Source organism: Passer domesticus, chromosome 12, assembly GCF_036417665.1.
Source record: "Passer domesticus isolate bPasDom1 chromosome 12, bPasDom1.hap1, whole genome shotgun sequence".
Classification (NCBI taxonomy): domain Eukaryota; kingdom Metazoa; phylum Chordata; class Aves; order Passeriformes; family Passeridae; genus Passer; species Passer domesticus.
The window spans coordinates 11,616,993-11,641,869 of record NC_087485.1 but is presented as its reverse complement, the minus strand read 5'-3'; the positions used below and the strand labels follow the sequence as shown (position 1 = coordinate 11,641,869).

General features: G+C 37.8%; 1 long non-coding RNA gene across 2 annotated transcripts in view; it reads right to left on the bottom strand.

Annotated features, from left to right (window-relative positions):
- The window catches only part of LOC135279146 (uncharacterized), a 185,884-nt gene that overhangs the window by 79,109 nt on the left and 81,898 nt on the right, over positions 1-24,877 (bottom strand). For both annotated transcript variants that reach the window (XR_010346468.1, XR_010346469.1), the window contains one exon: positions 7,521-7,626. This is a non-coding gene — a long non-coding RNA (uncharacterized LOC135279146). The remainder of the gene's footprint in view (positions 1-7,520; positions 7,627-24,877) is intronic.

Sequence of the window (24,877 nt, the reverse complement as noted above, 5' to 3'; positions counted from 1 at the left end):
CCATTAAATTTTTGCTACATTTTAAAGTTTGTAGAATATAACACCACACAGAAGTGTGACTTTAAAATTAGTCTTTGCAAGTTCCTGAGATGAAGGTGAGGGGTTTTAGCAAGCAGCAGGCTTTAAACCTAAAATTACATTAATTTATTTGCTGCAACAAAATTAGGTAGATTAGTTCAAATGGATTTGTTACACAAAAGAACAGGTTTTTATATCACAAAAAAACCCCAAAATCAAAACCCTAGAAAAATAAGAGAAGTGTTAGTGCTCTTGTACTCCAATATTGTTGGCAAGACTCAACTAGAAATGCCAGATATGTATAAAGAGTAATTTTGTCTCATTAAATGATAACACCAGTGGTTCCTCTTCATCTCCTTAATTCATTTCTTGTAGTTTTTCTTGTCACATCCACTTGTTTTATGGCTTACTAACTTGCAAGTTATGGTCGTAATTTATGGTCAAAATTGAGTGGTAGCAAATCACAGAATATTTTCATTGATTACCCTAAATTGTCTAATCTCCTGTATGTTTTTAGGACTTGATTGGGTGGTATTTACTGATTGCCTTCATCTAATTTAAAAATCAATCAATAGCAACAATGAGAGGTGGTGGATAAATCGAGTCTAATGCAGCATAACTGCAGCAAATATCCATCAAAGGCTCATTCTCAATCAAATTTGTGGGAAGTTTTAATACATAAACCAAAATGTCTAAAAGCCTTACTTCTAGAGCACATCATTTTTAAATTGTGCTCTGCAATGTGACATCTTATTGCTCTTATGCTGTCTATTTAGGGCAGTTTTCCACTGCTAAAATGAACATATTTCACTACAATAAAACTGTAGCAAACAAGAAAAAAAAATGTCATCAGCTTTGGTTTAAAGGCACTTTGTTCCATCTTCCTCAATATCATCTGTATATAATAATGGGAATTAACATAACATCAGCTTTTCATATAAACTGTGTGCATTTTCTCTGAGATAAACATTCTAATAAGTGTCTTGATAGGAAATGTGTTTTCTACATTGGGAAATCAATTCACTAAAGTTGTTCCTTACATTGTTCTTTTTTAAAAGCATCTTTAGTTCCTGAAGTTTTGGATGGCAAATACAAAGGGAGCTTTCTGGAAGGAAATATTCTAATTTATTGACATGATGAGGGCAAGGCACCTCATGCAGCAAAGAAGGACAGAGAGTAAATGCAAACCTTTCTTTTCCAAGTGATGGCAGTACAAACATAACATGCTTTTATATAATTTATCATAAGCAAACATGACATAAAAATCCATTACATTTTTTAACTAGGCATGGATCTTCAGTTTGCATTAACTCAAGGTAAGTCTTCTATAAGCATACAGACGTGAACAGTTACCTAAACTGAGGTCAGAACAATGCTGTCATTGACAGCTGGATGAGAAGCTAGTTCTACATCCTTAAAAATAAGTCAAAACTGGCCTCTGTTCCTGAAAGACTCTTAATCCATACCCAGAAATACATATTCAGTACTTGTTACTTGCTCAGCAAAGTCTATGTAGATTGCTGAGGATATTCAGCTTTTATTTCTTGACAGGATGGGACATGTGAAGCTACAGACTTGTTGTGGAAGAGGGGATTCTGTCCTGTGACTCCAGGTGTCAATGAAGGGGAGAAACTTGGAGGTTTGAAGATTTTCTCATGCTTTGCAGCTATTTGATTTTTATTTGAGTCAAGGGAGGCTTATTAATAGGTCAACATTTAGAAAAAACATCCAAAAGCTTTGAACAGTTCTGAATTCACTCAGATAAAAACTCCTTTTTGGCATCTAAGGAAAGTACAAGTCATATGGCTACAGTCCAGCACTGCTACAAGCAAAACCACAGATATGTAATGGATTGGGAAAACACCACCACTCTGGAAAAGAATGATTCTGTTCTAATCAATTGTGAAATATCCTTTGTTACTAAACACTCTTGAAAAATCTCAGGCCCAAGCAAGAGATCACAGCACACATTACAAATATAAAAGACAACCACCAAAGAGAACCCTACCAGCAGTCCACGGTTTATTAAAATTCTGACATTCTGAGATATCTTCTTGCCAAGGGCCCTCTTACAATGACATCTGTACACTTGTCATTACATTGTGGTTCACATTACTTACATAAACATGCCACAGGGAAACCATGACTGATATAATTTTTGTAAGATTGAAAGGTAGCCATTGTGATCATTAAAACAAACCTGAGAGAGCCTTCCTGATGATGGAACAGATTCAGTTACTTCTTCCCTCTTTGTGGGTCATTAGTTAAAAGGGGGAAGGTGGGGGAGGAGGGAGAGAAGGCCATATACTGCAGGTGTTTTATCCTTTGTAAGGAGACTGCACTGAGACAAATGATTCTAGCTGGCATTTTGTACACACCGGAGATTGCTTATCGATCCAGATCAGAATATTCAGGCTGGCCCCGGGGAAAAGGCAGAGTATTTTCTGAGGGAGTTAATAACCTGGCAGCTGAGCTGTCTTGTCCAATTCACTGAACCTAGGGCTCTAATCAGGCCAGAGTTTTTATTTTGAGAAATCTTGCCATATGTGTCTGCTATCTGCCTTCCACTCTATTGGAACAGTGACAGTGATTGAAATGACAGCCTATAGATAGAGCCTAATCAAATTGTTTATTATCAGCCTAAATCAATATGTATAGATTGTAGAAACATCACTGTCATGCCATGAAAAAGTCATAGTAATACTACATGCTGCAGGTGTAATTCTAAAATGTATTTTTCCATCCTAAATTATGTCTGAATTTAACAGAGTAAAAGAAATTAGAATGGTGTATGAGACAGTGAAAAATATGCAGGTTTAAACATTACAATAACATTAAGGATTAATGTTTAAATGCCATGTTGTTCATTGCTAAAATATGTTATCATGTTTTCAGTGAAGAACAGAGCCGTGGGAAAGGAAAAATAAAAATTGAAAAGTTGTTTTGCCTTTTGTATAGAAAGGGAAAAATCTCACAGTGATCTGTGTAAGCACATACTGCAGCATGAATCAAATTCCAGCACTCCTAAAAAGCCAGTTTTGAGGCATCCAGACTACAGAGATGAAAACACAGCCATATGAATTCCTTTGGTACCACACAAATATTACTCCCAAGAGCCTACCAAAGAGCTTGGACCATGAAATCTAATGATTTGATAAGAAGCTGATTTCGTAAAGCCCTCCCTTCTGAAGACTGTTGGATACCCTTTTTGCACAGAAAAGATGTCAGTGCATCCTATGGAAAGAAGAAAAAGTATTTAATAGTGTGTCATAAAACAGATTCTACAGGCTTAATTATCATCTCAGACAGAATCATCCAAACACAAAACGTGTGAACAGAAGGAATATTCCTGAGGGCATGGCACTGCAGGGAAATCTCTCACATTTGGGAGAGGACCAGTAATGTGTTTGGGCAGTGAAGCTCACGTGAGTGTACGAATCTGAAATTCTGCTCCAGTGGAATTGACTGAAATGGATAATCCTGGGAGGGCCTTTGGCCCAGCAAGAGTCAGCTGCATAGTTCACAACTTTTGAAGTTGCTCTACTGGCGGAATGTGTACTACCTAACATGTCCTGGGGAATAATTTATTGCCTTAATGGTCAAAAAGAAATTTCAAAACTATTTTAAAGTACTCTGGCAAGGCAAAGAGGCTGTAGCCTTAGAGCAAATGATATGTTTTGCCCTGAAGAGTGGTGTGAAATAACCTTCTGGTTAATTAATCTTTGCAGTGCAAAGATTAATTCAAGCTCTTGTTTGAGTATCGTTTACATTGTGTGATTATTGGGTTGAGTCAAACACATACCAACTTTTAGCATTACAGCATACATGTTAATAAAAATAATATTGCGTTGTAGGTTGATTTAATTTAAAGAGGTATTTTTTTCCTTGGATAAACGTACTTTTACTGTGAGCATGTAAAGCTCTCCAAACAGCAATTATCTTTGGCTGAATGAATCTAGGAATTTTCCTATTACATTCAAAATTAGAATTTCATGACTGCCATTTTAAAAAATAAAGGTACTTATTCAGCAGAAAATATTAGTGTGTAAGTCTAAGAACATGCTTAAGTCCCTCCTGAGTCAGGAAAGAGGTTAAGCAGATGCATATCCTTAAGTTTTAAATTACTTCAGTGGGACTTTGTCTTGTCTTAAACTTTGAGTGTACTTGAAATGTACTAATGGCTAAGCATAGTATATGAATACAGGTGGTTCAGTTTGGCCCACAGCTGGCACAAAACCAAAATTTAACATTACTTTTAAAGTGTTTTGACTAAAATCCAGCAAAGTACTTATGTCTACACACAGTGCTGATTTAACTATCTCAGTTTATAGTTACACTGGTGCAATTTCCTAGCATGGATACAGTTCTGCTGGTATTTGTCTTGGCATAATTTAGCAAGACACTTTTACAGAGCTGAATGTCTCTGAAAGTCAAGAAGGCAGGGGCAAAGCTGCAAGGGAGAACACCAAATCTGAGTTAGCTGAAAACACAGCACTGAGGGGACACGAGAATGGGAGAAATGTGCCTGTTGAAAAGGTCATCTTCAAAACCTTCACAAATTAATGGTGGCACTTCCCAGCACAGTGTGGCTGCTCACATGAGTTCATTTCCCAGAGTAGCTCCTTCCAGAAGCTCTGGGTGAAATGAATTATACCTTGTACACTCTAAGATCACTGTGCTAGGTATGCTCAAAGTGTTGGCTGGAAACAAGGAAACCTGCTTTAGGTTCTGCATGGCATGCAGTGAATTCCCTGATACAGTCTTCTGATTCTACTGAGAATAAATTATATTTTTATAATTCCTTTGCTTTTTGTTAAAACTTATTGCAGCCTCAATATAATGACTCAAGATAAAAGAAAGTACCATTTTTTTCCTTTCCAAAAGATCTTCAAGGAAGTTTGACCACAGAAAGGTGATAAAAATGAAGAAATAATGACTTTATTATGTATTATTTACAATGCAGAGTAGTGATCTACACTGTCATCATTATCCAGCTTTCCAGTACTTGGTTTCTCAGTTATGGATACCACATATTAATGGGAAATATACCTAATAACTTGGTTTTACCTTGGAAAATGGCTGTTTCTAGGATACTCCCATGAAACTAGTGAAATTCTTATTTATACCCCACTTAGTGCTTTAGATAGGCCATTTCTCTAGATCCATTCATTTTCTTTTGGGTTATTTCTGTTATGGGCTGATTTGCTTTGTCTTTGCACTAAATGGGATGTAAAACTAAGTGCTACTGATACAATTTCCTTGGCTTTATTTGTTGCTTTTTTCCACCTTGCTTTTTCAGACAGCAGATGTATTAAGAGAAGATGCACAGCATACTAAATTCTTATCTCATTCAAAGAACATAGTGCTTCCAAATTAAATAGTTCAAGATGAAAGAATGACAGTATTAAAGTCACAAGAGCAAACCTTAACCTGTCCCTTTCCTCACAAACATTCCAACTGCCGGAATGTTGCCATCTTTCATTAAATGCATCATCATCTATCAGCATGTGGACATATTGAATGAATGAAGATTAGCCCCTAAACACTTTTTCTCTGATTGCATTTGAAACTATAAATAAAAATTTTTAAATAGTCCCTTTAGTAATTTCAGTCATCATTATTACACCTTTTAAGTTATTCCTCTAATTTTATCTACAATATAATAGTGACAAAATTAAGAAGAGAAGTTTAGGCTCCAGCAATCCACTTTCAGTTTTCATGGATCCCATAAAGAATTTACCTGTTTTCCCTTTTCTCATCTGAACCATACAGGCACTGACTCCAAGCAGATTTCTACACTACCAACAAATGAAGCCCTCTTGTTTCTTTTCAGTTTCATTGATGTTACTAAATCCAGTAGCATCACAGCACAGTCTGAATGGAACTCAGGCTCAGAAACTTTGCAACCTAAACATCAAAACTAAAAATCTACTATGGTATGATATAGCTTCATGTTCCACAAAACCTCTGCACATAGTACTGCCTCACTTCAGATGCACAAATAACTGATGCCCTGCACAAATGAGGCCTGAAGACACGGTGTGCCTTCTGAACTGTACTTCAAAACTCACTATATTTAATAGTTCTGTACCAAAATACGAAATACTTCAAAAAAAATCTGACCAGGTTTGCATACTTTAAAAAACCCCAAAAATCTACTGAAAGACAGGAACATGGAAAAGTGTAACATTAGAAAGTTCTAAATCCAAGCTACACTTCAGAAGTGTAAAGGGGGATTAACGAGGAGCTGTGATGGTGAACTCCTAGAAGAAAGAGCCTAAGAAATTAAATTTATTTCAGCAGTGTCTGTTGTGCTGTGAGGCTTAATTGTAGCACCTTGCCTTCACCAACTGGAAAAACTTCTGCTGTGATGTCTGCAGACAGGGCTGGCAACCATCCTGAGCATCCTGCACTCCCACTCTGGGAGCAGCTGTGGGTAGCAAAGACTACGTGGGATTCAGCTAATGGCATTCTGTTTAAACACAAGAGAAGTGGGTGTGACCATGCCGACCTTGAGACAGGTGTATGGAAGTGTTCATCAGTTCTAAATTAGGGGGAGGAAGGAAGGAAAGGGAAGAAAAGGGAAGGAAAGGGAGGAAGGGAGGAAGGAATTTCTGAAATACTTTGTGAAGCTTACCTTGATAAACAGTAAGGAGAAATCCAGGTATTTTGTCTACACACAGAAAATTGTCTAAATTGCCTGGAAAAACTCATTGACCCAGACAGATTGTGTGAGGCTTTTGATCACATACAGCCCCAGGCTCTCCTGCATCATGCTCAGAACACATAGCTCAGTGGGAAAACCCAATATTTTATTGTGATAAACACTACAATAGTATGATGTTTGCACTGGCATGTGTGGGTTGCTCCCCTTTAGGTGGCTTGGGAACATTATATTCAATGGGTTTTAGGTGTAAATTTACAAGTGCCACATGCAAAGAATTTTAAGGTTTTGTTGTTCAATTATTTTAAGTAGAACAATGAAAACATCAATGCTACAACAATACAAATTAATCAAACAACAAGAAGTAAGGCAATTAAAGCTGAGCACTTCTGCAATGCATATTCAAGAGCCTGAGTAATTAGGTGTGACTGTAGAAAGACTGTCAAATGTCCTTTTCTGTATATCTATGAAATCTATTTCACTGTGAAATCAAGTAAATTATTTTTGTGGATGACTTTGGATAGCTACAAAAAATGAAGAAGGAAAGATAGTTCTGTAATTTAGAGCAGGGATGGGACAGGGAAGTCTCTTGAATTTTAAGACTTCCTAAGCAGCTTGAGGCAATGACTTCAATTCCCACCTGTAAAAGTGTGACAATCCTTCTGTGAGCTGATCTGGGCTAGGAGGAAATGTATGTTAAGAATTCTCAGACAGAGCATAGAAATGAAGAACAGTATCACTCCAAGTACACAACGACAGAACTCAGCCTAACACCAGTGTTCCACATAGCATTCATTCTGGCAGGATTTTATAAATAGAAGTTGCATAGGATCCTTACCTGAATGCATGTGGTTTTGACTGTAACTCTCTCTTAAAGGTGTCATTGTGTGGAGAAAGATCAGCATCATTTATCCTCTTGTTACTTTGAAACTGCTAGTGAGCCTCTGAAATGGGGAGCAAGCCACATAATTAGAAAATTATCCACTGCCAGCCTGCTATTATCCTATGGCTTTTCTAAAAAGAACAAAAGGTGTGCCACACTGACAGCACTTCACAGGCAATACAAGAAGGTCTTGAGAGTTTCCAGAAATCTTCAACATAGATAAGAAACAGGAGATAATTTATAATATGGCAGGTAACGATAAGGCCTTTAAAGAACACATAACAAATGTACTTAGTGTACAGCCCTGGCAGTGAAAATCACAGTAAAACAGTTATTTCTTAGGCTGAACACTTTTATCTTAGGCTGAAGATTCCAATCCCATAAACTAGGGCTTCAATCTTCATAGAAAGTTGTATTTCTGTAACAAGCATATTAACACAAGGGGACTTTTGCCTCCAGGCTCCCATTGCTAGATTATTCTTTATATTAGATTGTCACAGAAAAGGCTTGTTTTTCTTTTTTTTTTTTTTCAAAGTAAAAGATCTGAAAGATTATCAGCAAAAATGATAGTTAGGAATACAAAAGAAAGTCCACAGCATAACATTTGGGTAAAAAGGCATCAACATTTTGTAAAAAAAAAAACTTGAATGGGAAAAGAGGATTCTTCATATGAAAGCTGAACAGGGCTCACAGTTAATGGATCTTTTCTGCTTGAAATACTCAGGTCATTGATATTAAGTATTGCTTCTGTGCCTCTTTGAAGAATTTCAGTGTTACCCATGTGCCAGAGCACCACACTGAGAATGAAGAGATCACTCTGGTGACTTTGTCCTGCAGACAGCAGAGGCACCAAGGCCAAGTGCTCTGCAGGGCTGCTGCCAAAGGTGCAGTGCAGCACTCCCAGAGCCCTGCAGACTCAGGGAGGTGCATCCTTTGCCAGTCCCTGCCACAGAGCACGAGCTTGTGCTGGGACTGATGCCATATTTTCTGAAAATGCTGTCAGAAAATAAAGGTATTGTTTTCATCTCACACCCAATTCAAGAATTAGACAATGGAACTCATACTGCTGTCAAAAAAATTTGGCCAAAGTTTAGGAAAATTTCTGGTGAGAACATTGTAAAGGGAACTTAAAAATATATGTCTGCAAACAAGAAGGAAACATTCTATTCTTACTCCACAATGATGTGCATAAAACACAAAGTTTTACCTCAGCTTATGCTCTATGAGCTGTGACAGTGTTGTAGTGCATTCACGCATGTTTTCAGCAATTGCATCACTAAGGAAATATTCTCTGTATCTACAGATGGCTGCAAACATTGTATCAGAGACCCAGCAAATTATTCATCCCACTTCTAAGAGGCCAGTAAAAGGCACAGGTTCAAAAAGCTGAATGACTCAATAATAACTATCTGCTGTTAGATTCACCCTATCATTCTCTTTTTGCTTACAGTTATGTAAGGTTTACCTTGATGAAGTAAATTAAAGGGTTGCCTGCTTTCTGCTAGCACTGTTAAATGTTTCAGAAAGCACCCACATCCCAGGAGTTTTACAATGCCATGGCAGCCAACACATTCTCCAGTACAGAGCTTTCCTTTACACACCAGGGTGCAATGGCTCAGCTGTAGAGCTTGAATTTGGACTGAGGAATTTTACTTTCCAACCTTTTTTTCACCTTCCTGGTGGATGTCAAGCTGCTTGTCTTGCCAGACCACATCCTACATCTAAAACAAACGTGGGAAATTTGTGTAGTGCTCAAATTCCACGCTCCCAGTCTGGAAACCACTCAGTTACACAGCAGAAGATATTTTATTGGTGATGAGGTACTGATAGTGAAATTCTGTTCTTGGATTTCTCTCCTGGGCTGCTGTCTGCTGTAGCCACTTGCAGGGTGTCTGCAGTCCTGGCAGGCTTTCTACTGGAAGTCAAATTTCACAAATTCCAAATCTTTCTGAACCTTTACCTTTTTTTTATGCTTACTAATCAGATAGGGAGGGCTTTTATAGAGTATGTGCCCCATGTCACAATGAGAAAATTCATTCACTCTGTCCTTAGAAATGTTTAACTACTATGGGGGAGAATAACATCAAAGGTCACTAAGAATTGTGTGATTCTGATAGGAAAATTTCAAAAAATTACTCAAAAAAAAAATCCATCTAGTATTAACACATTCAAGGAGAACAATAATGCACATTCTTAACCAAACTCCAATAGAGAATCACTTCTCAGTATATTCCATACATGCATTCATACCATGTTTCTTAAAAATAAACAAGTGAAAAGTAAAAAATGCAACTGCCAAAGGAAGGTTATTTATGTTCAAACTGTACCACAGAAATTAGTCAAGGGCAATTCATGCATGTGAAAATATGATTTCTAACACTGCCAAGGTCAATAAGACCTTAGGGAGTAAATGCTGACCACATAAATCAAAGATGCAGTTTTGAGGAAGTTTGAAGACGGAGTGGAGAGGCTTTAAGAGTTTTAAAAAGCTTGTTAATAGTCCAAGTGAATCAGAAATTATACAAGAGGAGCAAATAACTTGTTTATGAAAGGAACAAACCATGCTTGATCTTCTTCTGTGGATTGGAGTGCCCAAGCCCAGAATTATACAATTCTCTCCCAGATTTCAGAAGTGAGGATCTGATTATTTCTTAAAAATGAAAAATATAAAAAAATGTACCAATCTAAATCTATCTAAACTGCCATATTAGTTGGCTTGCAAAAATACTTCAAGAAAAAGACAACTTTAGTGACAAAAATACTTTACAGGAACATTTCCTGTTTTGCCAAGATGTCTGAAGAGAAATGTATTTTATCTGAAAATGCATATTGGATAGCAAGCTTTTTTTTTTTTTAATTTAGTTTGCTGGTTTTATTTGGATTTTTTATCAATTTCTCCAAGGTAGGTGAACAAAAAGCAAGTAAGATTTTCTTCCCACTGCTACATAGATTGACAGTTTTTCATTTTAAGCCCAGTCACTGAACTAAAGAGTACTCCTGCCTGGCTGGCTCCCCACACTCCTTTGGTTGCCACTGTAATATCTAAAAATCTCCTGTTTCAGGTTGCCTTTCCAAAACATTGTGTAAGTAAGAGCATACCCATTTCCCACACAGCTCAGATATCTGGGATACATATCTAGTGTGATATTTGAAGATATCTGAAATCAAAGAGAACTTACTTTAAAACAATCTTTTAAAGGAACTCAGCTTGCACTATTAAAAATAGCTTGAATTACTAACAGGAGGAGTTTGTGTCTGAGTCAGACCCTTCTAAGCCTTAAACAAAGATGAATTCAGAATAGAGCTGGCAATTAGAACTCTCTGTGTACTTATTCATTCATATTAATAATTAATAGTAGATTTTTGAATGTTCTTGTATTGTACACAGTACAATATTTAGAAAATACAATCCATGACAGCATCCTGATTTTACTACTAAAGAGATATTTAAACCTTTTTTTATGTTTCTTCTGTGTATGTAAATTGCTAAGTTGCCACAACCCCTTTTCAGCACAAACTCTTCACTGTCTTATTCTCCTTTTTCCACAGCTGTTCCAAACTATTCCTCTTCTCTTCTTGGATACTACTATTTAATAGCTCTGCCACCTTGATATCATGGGAAAAAAAAAAGGTTGACTAGACATGCAAATTCCTCTGATTAGGAAATAATTAATCTGGCATATTCAAAACTTCAGCATGAGCAAGCAGCAGAAGTGAGAATAGTGAGACCACAAGGATGCTGGGGAGGAAAATGCAAGCAGATTCTTATGGATCAGTTGGACACAAGCAGAAGAATGTAACCCAAAGTCTTGCAGCCAATTGAAATTTGTTGTCAAAGGGTGCAGGAGGAAAAGAAAGAAGGCAAAGAGGGAAGCCATCAGCCAAACTGCTGATTCTACTTCCCACAGTTCTGACTCCAGGCAGGAGCTGGGTAGATGGTTGTGGAGTGTGTATATCTGAGAAGCAGCAGGACAAGTCCCATGGCTAATCTTGATGTCAGAGACACTTGTGTCTCTGCATCCATCCTTCCTGGTTTTTTTAGCCTTTTAAATTTCTGTGTTTTCATTCATTTCCCCTATTCTTTGGTCTCAGAACCATTCTGGAGTCAGAGTCTGGAGAATTTGTTTTACATTTCCAAAGAGTGAAAGAATATTTAATTTCACATAAGCATAATTTGATAAACAAGGGCGGCAGTGATCAAAAACCAAGTGCTACAGTTCCCTAGGGCTTTTTCCTACATAGATGTGCACTGATTCCTACTCATATGAGACAATGAATTGAACTAAAAGAGATTTTCAGAGTCCTCTCACTCTGGAGAGGCTAAGAGTTTGAATTAACTGCATTGGAAAATACAGACAGGAAACAGAGTAAGACCCCATGACACTTATTACAATCACTGGTATCCTGCTAAACACCTCTCTGAAGAACATATGGAAAGCCCACAGCCACAGTTGTCCAAGAATTCTTGAGGTGCTTGAGACTAGACTTGTATGCAGTTGTTTCCTGATATAAAATTCTACCTTCCTCTTTTCCTCTCTGCAGAGAAGGAAAAGAAGCTAAAACATGAGTACTCTTCCTTGAGATGAGTTGGTAAAGATCAAATAGTATTTGCACAAAGTTTCCAGTGAAATTTTGCCAGAGGACAAAGGGCTGTATGGGCCAAGAAAAACCAGAAGCTCTACAAGTGTAGGAGCACTGTGTTTGTTGGCTGAGTTTGAGAATAAATTGAAGTCAAACTAAAGAGCTAACAGAGCTGTTCCTCAATTTTTATTTTATTTCTTTTTTAATCCCAGCACAGCATGCAAATAATTTGTTATGGACTTGAACTGGAGAAGCCAAGTATATAGTATTGTGAAACTATACTGAAATCCAAAAATAAAATATTTCAGGTTAGGAGACCTGTAGATGGTAAGCCCAAAACACTCTTTGCACTCAATTTTCTGGCTTGGTCACTAGCACTCTTGCTTCCTGATACATTTAACTGAAATATGCAGGTATTGCCTCACATGCACCTCCTTTGGCTTTTTCCAATGCCTATAAGCATGTGCACAATGTTTTAGAACACCACCAGACTTTAGTACCAGCAATATCAGCTTCTGAGGGTTTTTTTGTTTAATAGAGTGCAATGAAGATTTCTGTCTGTGGATGCATCTGGAGGTTGCTGGAACATTTTGACTCATGTTCCCAACATATTCTCATGAAACTGATCAGCTGCTCCCTCCCTGCACACACCACTTTCAGAGTGAAGTAAAAAGTATATAAAAATAACATAGAACTCATTGAGAGGAAGAGCTCCACATTTTCTTGAGCCCCTCTCTAGTTCTGGGAGTTGGCTGTTGTTCTTTCCCTTAAACTCTTTCCTGATCTCTCATATCCACAGTTTTGACAGGCTTTCCACAGGGCATGCAAGGAACACATTGCTCTCTATGGATCCATTGGAAGCTCATATGGGGCATTTTCTTAATCTGGCAAAAATTCCTTAGCATGGTAACAGTGCCCCACCTTCCCAAAGGCTGGAAAAATTCACATTATCTTCCATGAGCATTCAACAAAGTGCAGATTGGATTGCCCAGAGAAACAGGCAGAAATAGAGGTATTTTCAAAGGACTTTTTCTGCTGTGGTAGCTGATCTGAAGTGTTTCAGAGTCACTTCAGATCAAGTTCAGCATTTACACAAGGAGAACAACAAGAAAGTGTAATAGCCTGTATGTTGTTTTCCTATTTTTTTTAGATCAAAGTGCCATGAAAGATTGCATTTTTAGGTAGAAGTAATAAAACCAAAGGGGCATGGCCAATGAAAATGTATATTATTTTGAGAGATAAAAGGCAGATCAAGTAAATGATGTTTCAATCCATCTGTGGCAATTTATATTAGTAGAGATTCTAAACATTAAAACAGCAATCATGACACTTCCTTTCCCCCTCACAATTTTAGACTTTAGAGACACTTTGCAGTTCAACAGCACAGAGTAAGAGAAACTCTGCTTTATGCTGCTTCTGGGTGATAGCACAGCTATCATCTGCACCAAAATAACTCCACAATTGTGTGGGTTTTCTGAAAGACAGAGTGAAGAATAACAACCTAACTATAAGCACAAAGGCAATTTTAGCTAAGTAAAATACAATTACACCAGCTAGAATTTCTTTTGGACATGATTAGTAACAAACGTTCCTTGTCCTATGAAAATGTGCCAGGAAATTTTAATTGACTGCAAGCATCCAAGGCTGCCATTAAACACATCATCTGAAAGATTAATGTTTTTGGCCCACACTTAACTACCATGTAACCTGCTTTATGGTTTACAAGATGGAATGACTTTGTTTTACATGACAGTTATTGGGCCTAATTCTGCTCACAGTTATGCCAGTGAGAATTTTGGAGCAATTCCATTAAAGTCAATGGCTCTATAAAATAAGAGTAAAATTAGACTCAGGCCCACCGTGCAATTTAATAATAACTATTATAAGTTAGGCCACATTCTGCTTTTCCAATTGTTAGCAAGTGACCAAGCACTAGATATCACATTCTTCCAAGATAAAAGGCCCTTCCACAGACAGCCAGGCTCCCACACCTTCTCTGACATGACACAATGTGATGTGACACTGCAGGCATGAAAATTCCCTGCCACTCTGGAAGGACCTCATCGTGAAAATGCAGAAGAAAAGTGAGGAATTCAGAATGGGATTTTTTGTTATAATAGCATTTGCTTGCAAATCAATTCAGAATTACAGATTCTCTTTTTTTAACACCAAAAGTTTGAGTCACTGTTGTTCTAAAACCTGTAATTTTAATAAATACTCAATTTGAAGGCTTTTGAACAAAACTAGATACAGAGATTATTCGCAAACTGTGCTGTAGGAAGTGAGCCCAGCATTAGATGGCTGCACAAGCCATGGTACCTGGCTCAGCTCTGGTCCAGAGACAGTGGGAGAGGACAGAAGCAGAAAAGGAATAAGATCCTTTATCAAGATAGACACACAGGGATTTGTTCCCCTGCTTAAGAAACGAGTTAAATTATTGTAATTTTCTTGGAAAATCACATTCTGAACAAGCACAAGTGACTCTTCTCCTCTTCTTTCTGTTTCTGGTGTTCCATTACCACATACTGCTCATTGCTTGTTTTTAAATTGTGAACTGCTGCTAACCAGCAGCTTTACAAGGACCACATGTATGGTCCTTGTAGTGCTTCCCTCTCAAGTCCACTGATAACCAGATGACTTGAAAAAGTAGGTTTCTGTCTATTACAGCACATGTACAGGTTGATAGCTTTCATATGATTACATTTATGTTAGAACTGGTAAAGTGATAGTCTATTATTGCATTGAAAATAAAGTGTATTGAGACATTTCATGCTGCTTTCCATCTTTCTTCTCTTTTAATATTATTTTAACTGTGATTTTTGCCATCTAACAACTAAAAGTTATTTGAAATAATTGTTCTACATTACATCCATTGCATTAAAGATTATCTGTGTTTATAAAACAAGATTGTTTTATGAATAAAATACACTGAGAAAATAGAGCTGTTTCAACAGCAAATGTGTCAGGTAAAAATACAGTGATATAGCTTGAATTTCTACACTTCAGTGCATCTCTTGAGGGCGTGAAATGCTTAATAGATGGTAGCATGCATTATTCTCCAAATCTTCTTTATATACCTATTTCAAATATTTGATTATTGCCTGGCTAATAATAGCTGTTTCATCAGCTGAAGAACAGACCAGAGAAGAGAGTATAAATTGTATCATGTAATTGTTCCCTGTTACTGAAGATGTGTAGCTACTGCCACATGACAACCTTCCTCTGCTCTCTGCAGCCACTGTTTCATGGAGCAGCAGTGAAAGCTCTGGGAAATCGGGAAAAACTCCCAGAGACCAATCCCACACCATTAATTTTTAAGTGCACAGAATTCTCCAGAGGACAGAAAAGCCTACCTGGGGCCAGTGAAAACACATCACAGCAGGCCCTGATTTATTGGTGTCAGAGCTGGGTGGTGAAAGGGCTGTGAACCTTCCAGCTTCACTGCTCGTTCCCTCTTTCCTCAGGCTCCTTCACCCTGGCCACCCCAGAAACCTCATGGAGACAAATTTTACTTGCATCCTACACTGAAGATGTACAGAACTGCATCTGAATTGAATCTGGAAGAGGCCAAGGAGAATGGTAGCCAAAACCCATTTCTGAGGCTGTGTTACGAAGGAGAGTCCTGAGAGCAGGGCACTTTTGTGGAACAGAGCAGTGAGGGGCTTCTGAGCCAACCACAAACAGGTGAGCATGTTGCAGAAGCAAAGGGACTGAAACAAACCCCAAAAGCTGACCAGAAAAGAGCAAGACATGAAGGACCTGAAGTAAAAAGTTACTCTTGGAGTCGGATGATTTTACCTTTCTGCATATTCAGTGACGGTCTTCAAGGGAAAGATAAATGGATAATGTGGCTTTTGAAATGCAAAATAAATGGCTCATCCCTGAGGCTCCAAAAAATTTAATGAAGCAACACAAATAGGAAACATTTTAACTACTCTTCCTCTCGAGTGTCAACAAGTACGTCAGAGCAAGGCTGGAAGCATCACTGGCTCCAGTGACAAGGACTGCACAGGTTCCTGGGGACAGAAGAAAATGTCTTTACTTCTCCCACATGCTCAAAGCACCCTGCCCTGTTGCTTGCTACCCCCACTCAGCACACTCACAAATTACTGAGGGCCATTCTGCAATAAGCCAATTGTGTTATCCAACACTTTAACACTTAGAGAAGCCTTTTTATCCAGTAACAACATATCAGGGAAGGTGCCAACAGATCCAAATGGGCTCTGGAATGATTTATTCATCCTAGGCTTCTAAGCCCCTTTTCCTCAGCATTAATGCTAAGATTAATGTGTCCCATCAGTGCTCTGCCAACAGGAACTTTAATAAAAGCAGGAACAACTAGTTGGCCCAGCTTGCTTTCTGCTTAAGGTTAGGACATAATAAAAACTGCAGCCTACAAAGACTTTCCCTTTAATTTACTTATTACTTTACATAATGAAAATAATTTCATTCAATTTAAATAAAACACACAGATTACAGGATCATAGGTATACTATAAAGTCAATCATTAGTCAGTTTTTAAAAGGATAGGAATAATATATCTACATATTTTAAAAGGTGCATATGCATCTTAAAACTTTCCAATAACTTCATGTAGACAGGTGTATTTGACCCAAAACACACAATTCTTATGAATGATGCCAGATCCATAATGATAATAGCTGAAATCCATGACAGACATGATGCATCTACAAACTAACACTGAAGAATTTGTTAGACATGAAAGAATAATTGTTTATATAAGTATTGCCAAAACTGTGCCCCTTTTGAATCTGTTTATCCCCACCTATTGCCAGGGGCAATACAAGTGTACCATGACAATAGTCTCAGCCCTTAAATCTCCAACTGCCAGCACATCACAACAAGCTGGGCTGCCCAGGATGGCTTTGGGCTTAAGAACACCCTATATCTTCAAATCTCCAATTTCACTATTCAAGTGCAAGGTGTGTCCAAGATACCGTTTGTTAGGCATTCTTCAAGTTATTTGAAAATATAACAAATTTAAAAAACAACCCAAACCTCTGTTCTACGAGTTGCTGAGAGAGTTTACTGAAATTCCAGCAAACTGCAGAGTAACAAAATCACCTAAATGGACTGTGACTGATGCTGCAGGCTGGGCAGTACACATCTGAATGCATAAAGTGTATTCTTTTGGCACTGCAAAGCTGCCTGAGCTATTTAACAGTCAACTTTCAAATTAAATTCCAATCACATTGCTATACCACAAAATGTATCTATTTCTACCTGAGAGGTGTATGAAGGTTTTTTTCTTGTGGTCACCAATCTTCCTGCATTCTTTGCTAAAAAAAAAGTACAAATGTGTGCTCACATATTTCTCTTTCCTTCCTTCCCATCCCCATTTGTACCAATTGTCCACCTGGCTCAGGCACAGAAGCTGCAGAATTTCTGGGTGGTGGTAATGGGTGAGTGGAGCAGAAACTTCATTTCTCCCCTAAAAGGCAGAGGTTGCTCAACTGAAAGAACAGAAAGGCCTTTTATTCCTATAAAGAAAAGCAGAGGAAAAAGCTCTTCACAGTGAAGATGAAAAATATTTTATTTGAATCCTGGGAAGAACTTGTTCTGCTTACACTGGAGAATGGTCTATTCACAGCACAGTTTGAATAGCCTGTAGCTTTTCAAATGTCCACAACTGGCAAAAAGGATACAATTTTACACTTATTTTTATTTTTAAAAGTTACCTTCTAATCTGCCTGTGTGCCAGAAAAAGACACTTCAAGTTATCCCATTCAAATGGGGTATTTAAAATTTTTTAGTCATCTCAGGCTCTTAGATTTTGAAATTCACCTATTTGGCCACTATCACAACGATAATGTAGCATTACCTTTATTTTTAATGATTACTTGCATACTCTTACAAAAAGGAAAGTTCTGGCAAGAAAAAATATTAATTTTTTCATTTCATGAAATGTCTTAGAATAATTTTGAAAATGTTCAAATGTTTTCTAGAAATGCAGGGTTTGTAATCCTTGAATTGCCAATGATTTGCAAAAGGCAAATGTTTGCTAAAAAAATTATACAATGTTTGCCGGTAATGTAAGAGAAATGTTCTATGTCTAGAGTTTTGCTAGAAACACTACATAAATCAGTCAACAATGTCAAAATTGAGAACTGTAAAATGTAAAATGGACATTTGGCATAGAGAAGTTTCAAAGAGGTGCAATTATATAATTTCTTTAATCAAGGGACACAAGCAATATCACAGGACATATCTCACCTAACCACAGGGGTGCAGATTTGATTAGAAATACTACATTTAAAGCCAGAGTTCTCAGTTTATGCAGTGCTTAGTGAATACCAGAAAAATGGAATTCAGAGTGTCACAGTCAGAGCAAAGATTTCCTGCATACAAATTTCAAGCTTTTCATTATAAACTTTATATTTTGTGAAGACTCCCACTATTAAACTAAATTTTAACTAATTTACCTAATTTTACTAATAAATAGTGTCATATGTAGTATTGCTGATTTTAATCTGAAAAAATATTTTTTTCAAGTTAAAAAATATGATTTTGTCTCATAAAAAGTTGAAAAAAGACGTAGACCCATTGAGCCCCAGCAAAATTATTTATTTCATCTTTTGCACTGAGCCTGGAAACAACACAGATAAAGAGCTTGAGGGATCAACCTACCTCTAAATTTGATTTTACCAGCTGAAACTACAACCAGTGGTTTCTTGTTAAATCCTGTGCTTGTCTGTGTTTGAAAGAGTGGTAGACCAAAACTCTGGTGTTTTCTAACAAAAGGTTAATGGCCTGCCTCTCTCTTCCTGCACTGAGCTGTTTTCTGTTACAAGTTATTAGGTTTTGTTGGAAGGGAAAAAGAAAAGCCATCCCCAAGTCCTATTTTATTTCCATACCATCTTCACTTCTTCCTTTCACCATGGCTGTTCTTTTGCTCATTTGCATTCCCTGTCTCATGCTGCCTTTGAATAACAACTGAAGACAATTTGTCCCAATTGAATACCCCCAGATTTTGAGGAACTCTGATTGTGGATCCGAATATGGTGAAACCAACCACTGCAAAGACCCCGAGGCATGCAACAGCCAGACTGGGATGCCTTACAGTGTGAGCCCACTTGAGCTTGAGAGCAGAATGGGGTTGGCACCATCAGGATTATTTCATTTATGGAGAGGAGATCATGCAGGCCTCTACCCAGGGTAAGGGAGAGCCCTACATTTATTTTTTCTGAACTAGTTAAACCATTTCTAATTAATTATGATGGTTTCAGTGAAAACTTTCCAGATGAACAGTTCAAGCTGGACCCAACACTGAACAACCATTGTGTTATGGAAGTGCTCTGGTGTATTCCAAGTCCTAACTTTTGGATTCAATGAAAATACCAAAAAATGAGCAGCATATGTTATCTCAATCCAGGAGATTTATAAAACTCAGATATCTTGTGATTGTGTTGCTTCTTTAGCAGGATAAAAATTCCTTTTCACCCCCTTCACTTTTGCAAAAATCCCCCCTTGCTGTGTCTTAAAAATGTCAGACATACTTTACTGTTTCCAAATAAACACATCATTTTTGGCAGAATTAGTAGGCAAGAAAGGTAGGGGCATTGTTGTTATAGGAGTTCATATAAAAAGCAAATTTTAATGTTTTAAAATTTAAGACTTTCCTAAAGTTTTAAAATGCATCCTCCCTGACTCCATCTGTACTATTGTCAAAAGCATTATATAGTGTCCCTTTGGAAAAGTAAATCCGATTAATTAGCATCATTTTCCATTGTAGAATTCAACAGCTATATCAACAGCCATACATTTTACTTAACACATATTCTATTATTGTTTTCAGCATTGTTAAAATCTAAAATTATTTCATTGTTGAGCCGTCCTGTTCTCTGCGTTGTTTGCAAAGTTCATCAAGTGAACAGAATTTCTTACAGTGTTCTAGAATGATACTGGAAAACACTTTTTATTCAGAATTGCTCTAACACTATGCAAAAGCAGGTAGAAGTTCCACACGTGAGGGCAAAGACAGAAGAAAAAACTCAAAACATCTGAGAACATGAAAATGCCAGAAAACAGTTTCTGCTGCAGTACTTTAGTTCAGTAGGAAGCTTCTATCATTTGTGGTAGCAATGACATTAAAAATAAAGCTGCTCTCAGAGCTGCCCAGTGAGTCTGTGCTGATTCCAGCTGCAGCTCTCCAGCAGAAAACCATCAGTGCCTGGTAACATCACCTGGATACTGACCCTGCCACAGGGCTTTGGGTTTTGTGAAGGAAGGGAAGCAGCTGGAAACCACTGCCCACAGAAATCCCCACATCCCGCAGAAATTATTGCCTTGAAGGTGCTGTTCTTCCATGTCTTTGCTGCTTTCAGTTCACAGACAAATAAAGCAGGACTACAGCTCTTAAGCAGCTCAAGGAAGCCTCTCTGGAAAGGATTCACACCACCAGCTCCTCCCAGTGCCAGCTATCAGCCCATGAGGAACAGCTTGTCCTGCCTGCACTGAACCAGCTTAGAGCTGGAATTGCAATGGCTGCAGTTTTTAGCTCTGGAAATCTAACACCTTTCTTTAATATTCACTTCATAAAAGCAATTTCAGAAGTCCCCTGGCACTCTGTGCAGTTTCAGCTAACACATAGTTCCATTAAAAAGTAAGAGAGCAAAAGTGTATGTTTACTTCCATATTAATGCTCACAGAAATTCTTGCAGAAGAATAAATCAGAAAAAAATAAAGAAGCAAACCCTCCCAGTGTTTATTTGCTTGTAACAAAAAAGAAAAAGCAGGATTTCAACATTCACCAGAACAACCATAAATAACATGGCCATCTTTAATTTGGCCTCCAATATCTGACCAACCTTGATTTATCCACAGACAAAACCAAGCATCTCTAATTTGCTAACCAATCACTGCAATTCTTTTCTTACCAACCAATAATTCTGCCATCTCTAATTTACCAATAAATAATTCTGCACTCTCAAATTTACTAACCGATAATGTGACCAATTTGCTGACCAATGATTGTGTCAACTGGTAATAGTGCCCCTAGCAAACTGTAATTTGCCAAGCAATATTTGGACCTTTTCCCCCCAGCAATAAAGAACTTTAGTGGTCTTTGATTCAGTATCTACTGCATTGCTCTGAAACGGCTTAATGTCGATAGTGAGGTTTTTTACAAAGTATTTGCTTTCTGAAGGGATGTTTGTTTACACTGACCGCTTAAAAATTGCACGGATATCTCTCAAATGCCCATGAACCGGAGTACTGCCTTCTCTTTGAGGAATATTAACATTTAGGGGAAGCCTGGTTTTCTGCCTGCAGTACTCCTGGGCACATTGCTAAGTCCCCTGTAAGTCCTGCTGTCTCACGCTGGGACCTGGCGGCAGCTCCACAGCTCTTGGACAGCGTGCATGGGGACAGCAGTGACACTGCTGGCCAGCTCTGCCACCCGCTGACCTTACCACCCAGGCTGATCCTGTCTGGGCAGATATTTGAGCAGAAAGAGTTCATATATAAAGCCTTGTGATTGATTTGTCTTTTCTAATTTCTACGTCCCTTTGGCTTGTGTGAAAAGAATGGGTCTTGAGTTATCAGTCCCTTTAAACAATAATAAGTCATGTAGTAACTTCTGCAACCAATTTTACCTCCAAGAAACGTTACCAGTTTTGTCTAATTTTACTTGTTCATACTAAAGTCATTAGCTAACACAACATTAGCTCAGTGAGCAACCACTCCAACGCCTTTTACAAGGCAAGTCTACAGAGAACAAGGAGGGCTGAAATTAGTAAAAAAATTCTGAACTCCAAGTCACCAGCTCAGAAGGCTACAGAAAATAAAATATTGTAAAACTATACAACAGAATACAAAGAGAGGCATGGCGTTTAGGCTCAGGTGTATGCAAAAAGACAGTATCTGCACCAGCTCACTATATATTATTCCTTATAACCAACCTCCTAATGTAGTTTACAGATTAATTTATTGCATATCCCAGGAAATGGTTCAGAGAAACATTTATTCCAAAACAGAACAGATTTTGAGATTTCTAGTTTTTACAAGAAAAGAAAAAAAAAAAAAAGAGAGTAGACTGGAAGCACATTCTAAAACTGCATAGCAAGTTTATCCTTTTCTTTCCTATCTTGTGGAATAAGCACAGCCTAAGCAGCACCACTGCTTCTCACTCTTTTCTTCCTGAAGTATCCTGGGTTTCTTGAAAGCAGAGGCAGAAATGCCATTCTGGGTGGCTATTCCTTTAGAGGAGGTTGTGAATAGGGAGAGTTAGCCAAGAAGGAAAGGGAGTTGGCCAAGAAGGCAGGAATTCCCAGACACCCAGAGGTTTGGTATGTTTAATGTTCTCTCAGTGTTAGAGGAGCAAGCATAATACAACCAAAGTTACACTAAATCTTATTTCTGAACCTAGCTATATGATAAAAATAAAATATAAAACTCACTATAAGGACAAATAACAACACTGATGACAGCTTCAGTTATGCTTGTGGTAAAGATTTCAAGTAGCCATAACATTAGAAGGTTTTCCACAAAAATATTTGGTTTACAACTTCGACTTGTTCAGTTTTCAGGGACAAGCATTTCATTAGCCAGTACTGGAAAGATTAACTCGAATACAAAAAGCAGCACTGTTTAGCTGGAGAGCCTGAAAAGTAGGTGTGATGAGGCAAAGGCACTAAGAATGTGTTTGTGTGCATCTCATCCTCATTTAAAGCAGAAGAAGGTAGGAAAATGTCATAAGTAGGAGATGGAACTTGCAGAGGCGCAATGAATGTGAGAGCAGAGGGACAAGACATAAGTCAAGAAGGAAAGTGGCAGAAAGCAGGAATATGCCTACATTGTTCCATTGAAAGATGGAGCACGTCTCTAGATGTGTACAGCTGCCTGTTTTTCACTTCAAGGGAAAGTGGGCATGAGAGGAGAAAAATGTACCTGTTCAGGAGCTCCTCAGTTTGTTTTACAGTATGCACATGAGTACATCCACAAGGTTACAGGGGGGGAGTAAAAAGAGAAGCATCAAAGGATAAAACACATTAAAAATATATGGTATAAAAAAAAACCATAATGTTTTACTCTGGGAGGGAGCACGAGGATTGATGCAGTGGGAAGACAGTTTTGTCTTGTCTGGTTAAATTTTCTACATTAGAGGACTATTGATTTTCCTAAGTATATAGGATACTGTATATACCCCATTCTGCTACCCTTACACAGGTTAATTCTTTTATCCATTTCAAATGCGGTCAATCAATAACAGTGATCAGGTAGGTTGTGAAATTGCCTGGAAAACACATCCACAAAGTAAACCCAATACATTGGCCTGTCTATGTGACTTAAAGCTTAGCACAGCATTGAAAATCACTAATGGAACACTGTGCAGTTTGTTCATGCTACGAGCAGTCAGGAATCATGCATAATGTAATAGTGCATCTGCTAACAGCAGCTCACACAAGCTAATTTAATCTTGTTTTACACTAGACACAAGGAATTAATCTTTAAAGCTGCTCCCGTGATTCTCTTTGGCCCTTAAAATATCGAGGGTCTTTCCACCTCCTCATTTACAATACTGTAAAGGGATGCATTTCAGTTATCATCAAGTATTTACACTTCATCTACATTAGCTGGAAAATGGATGCAACTCTATAATTTATCAGTCTTAAAAATCACATTGCTGGCCCAGTCCAGAAGCTGTGTTTTGTGTTGTCACCAGTATTAAGTATCAGCTTTACTGTGGAAGTTAGATCTCCTAAATAATTAATATTTTAAAATATTTTTTTTTTTTTTTTTTTTTTTCACAATTTTCACAGAATCTGCTGAGCTGGAAGGGACCCACAAGGAACTACAAGTCCAACTCCTGGCCCTGCACAGGACCATCCCCAAGGGTCACAGCATGTGTCTGATGCCCCCCAGGATATTGTTGGCCCTCCTGACTGCCAGGGCACACCTTGGCTGCATTAATTACACTGAATATCTCACAGTTCGCCTTTAACAATATTATTATTACTGTCTTAAATACTTGTATTGCTACAGTGCTCTTGTGTACTACTGTGCAAACACTGAAAAAGATAGTCTGCACCCACAATAACTTATCACCCCAGTATAAAAAGAGATATAGACACATTGGAGAGTACCCAAAGAAAAAAGCAAGAACCAATTTTGAAGAAAAGTCCAGAAATAAAATACTCATATATAATAAACTTGACTTTGGCAAGATTTCAGGTTGGAAGCCTGATAATCAATTTTTGAACCTAAAGCCAAAGAGAAACTTTAGCAGGGTTTTGTAAGACAACAATGAAATACTTCTGCAAATGTTCAAGGCAAGTTCCTTGTAAGCATCAGGAAGGCTGACAGGAGAGAAATGCTCACAGGAAGAAGTAACAAGTGGGAGGTGGGAACTGGGCACTCATTACTCACCAAGATTAGTGAGGCATATGATATCTTGATATTGAGAGCAGGATGATAGATAACAGGAAAGGAAAGAGTGAACATGAAAACAAGTATTTTACTACAAGTGTGATGGAGCTAATGGAAGAAAAACAAGGGAGGAGGGGAAGAAATTGTCTGGGTAAACAGACTTTATAGAAGGTTTCAGATCATGCTCAAGTGAAGCAATATTCTATTCCAAGCAACAAATTAAAGGAGGATTATGAGAATCAGAAAAAGTTTAGGCTGCAGATGGGACAGGGCAGACTATTTCAGAAACAGCTTCCTAAAATAATCAACAGGACCAAGACATGGTGTAGGCATAAAATATTGGA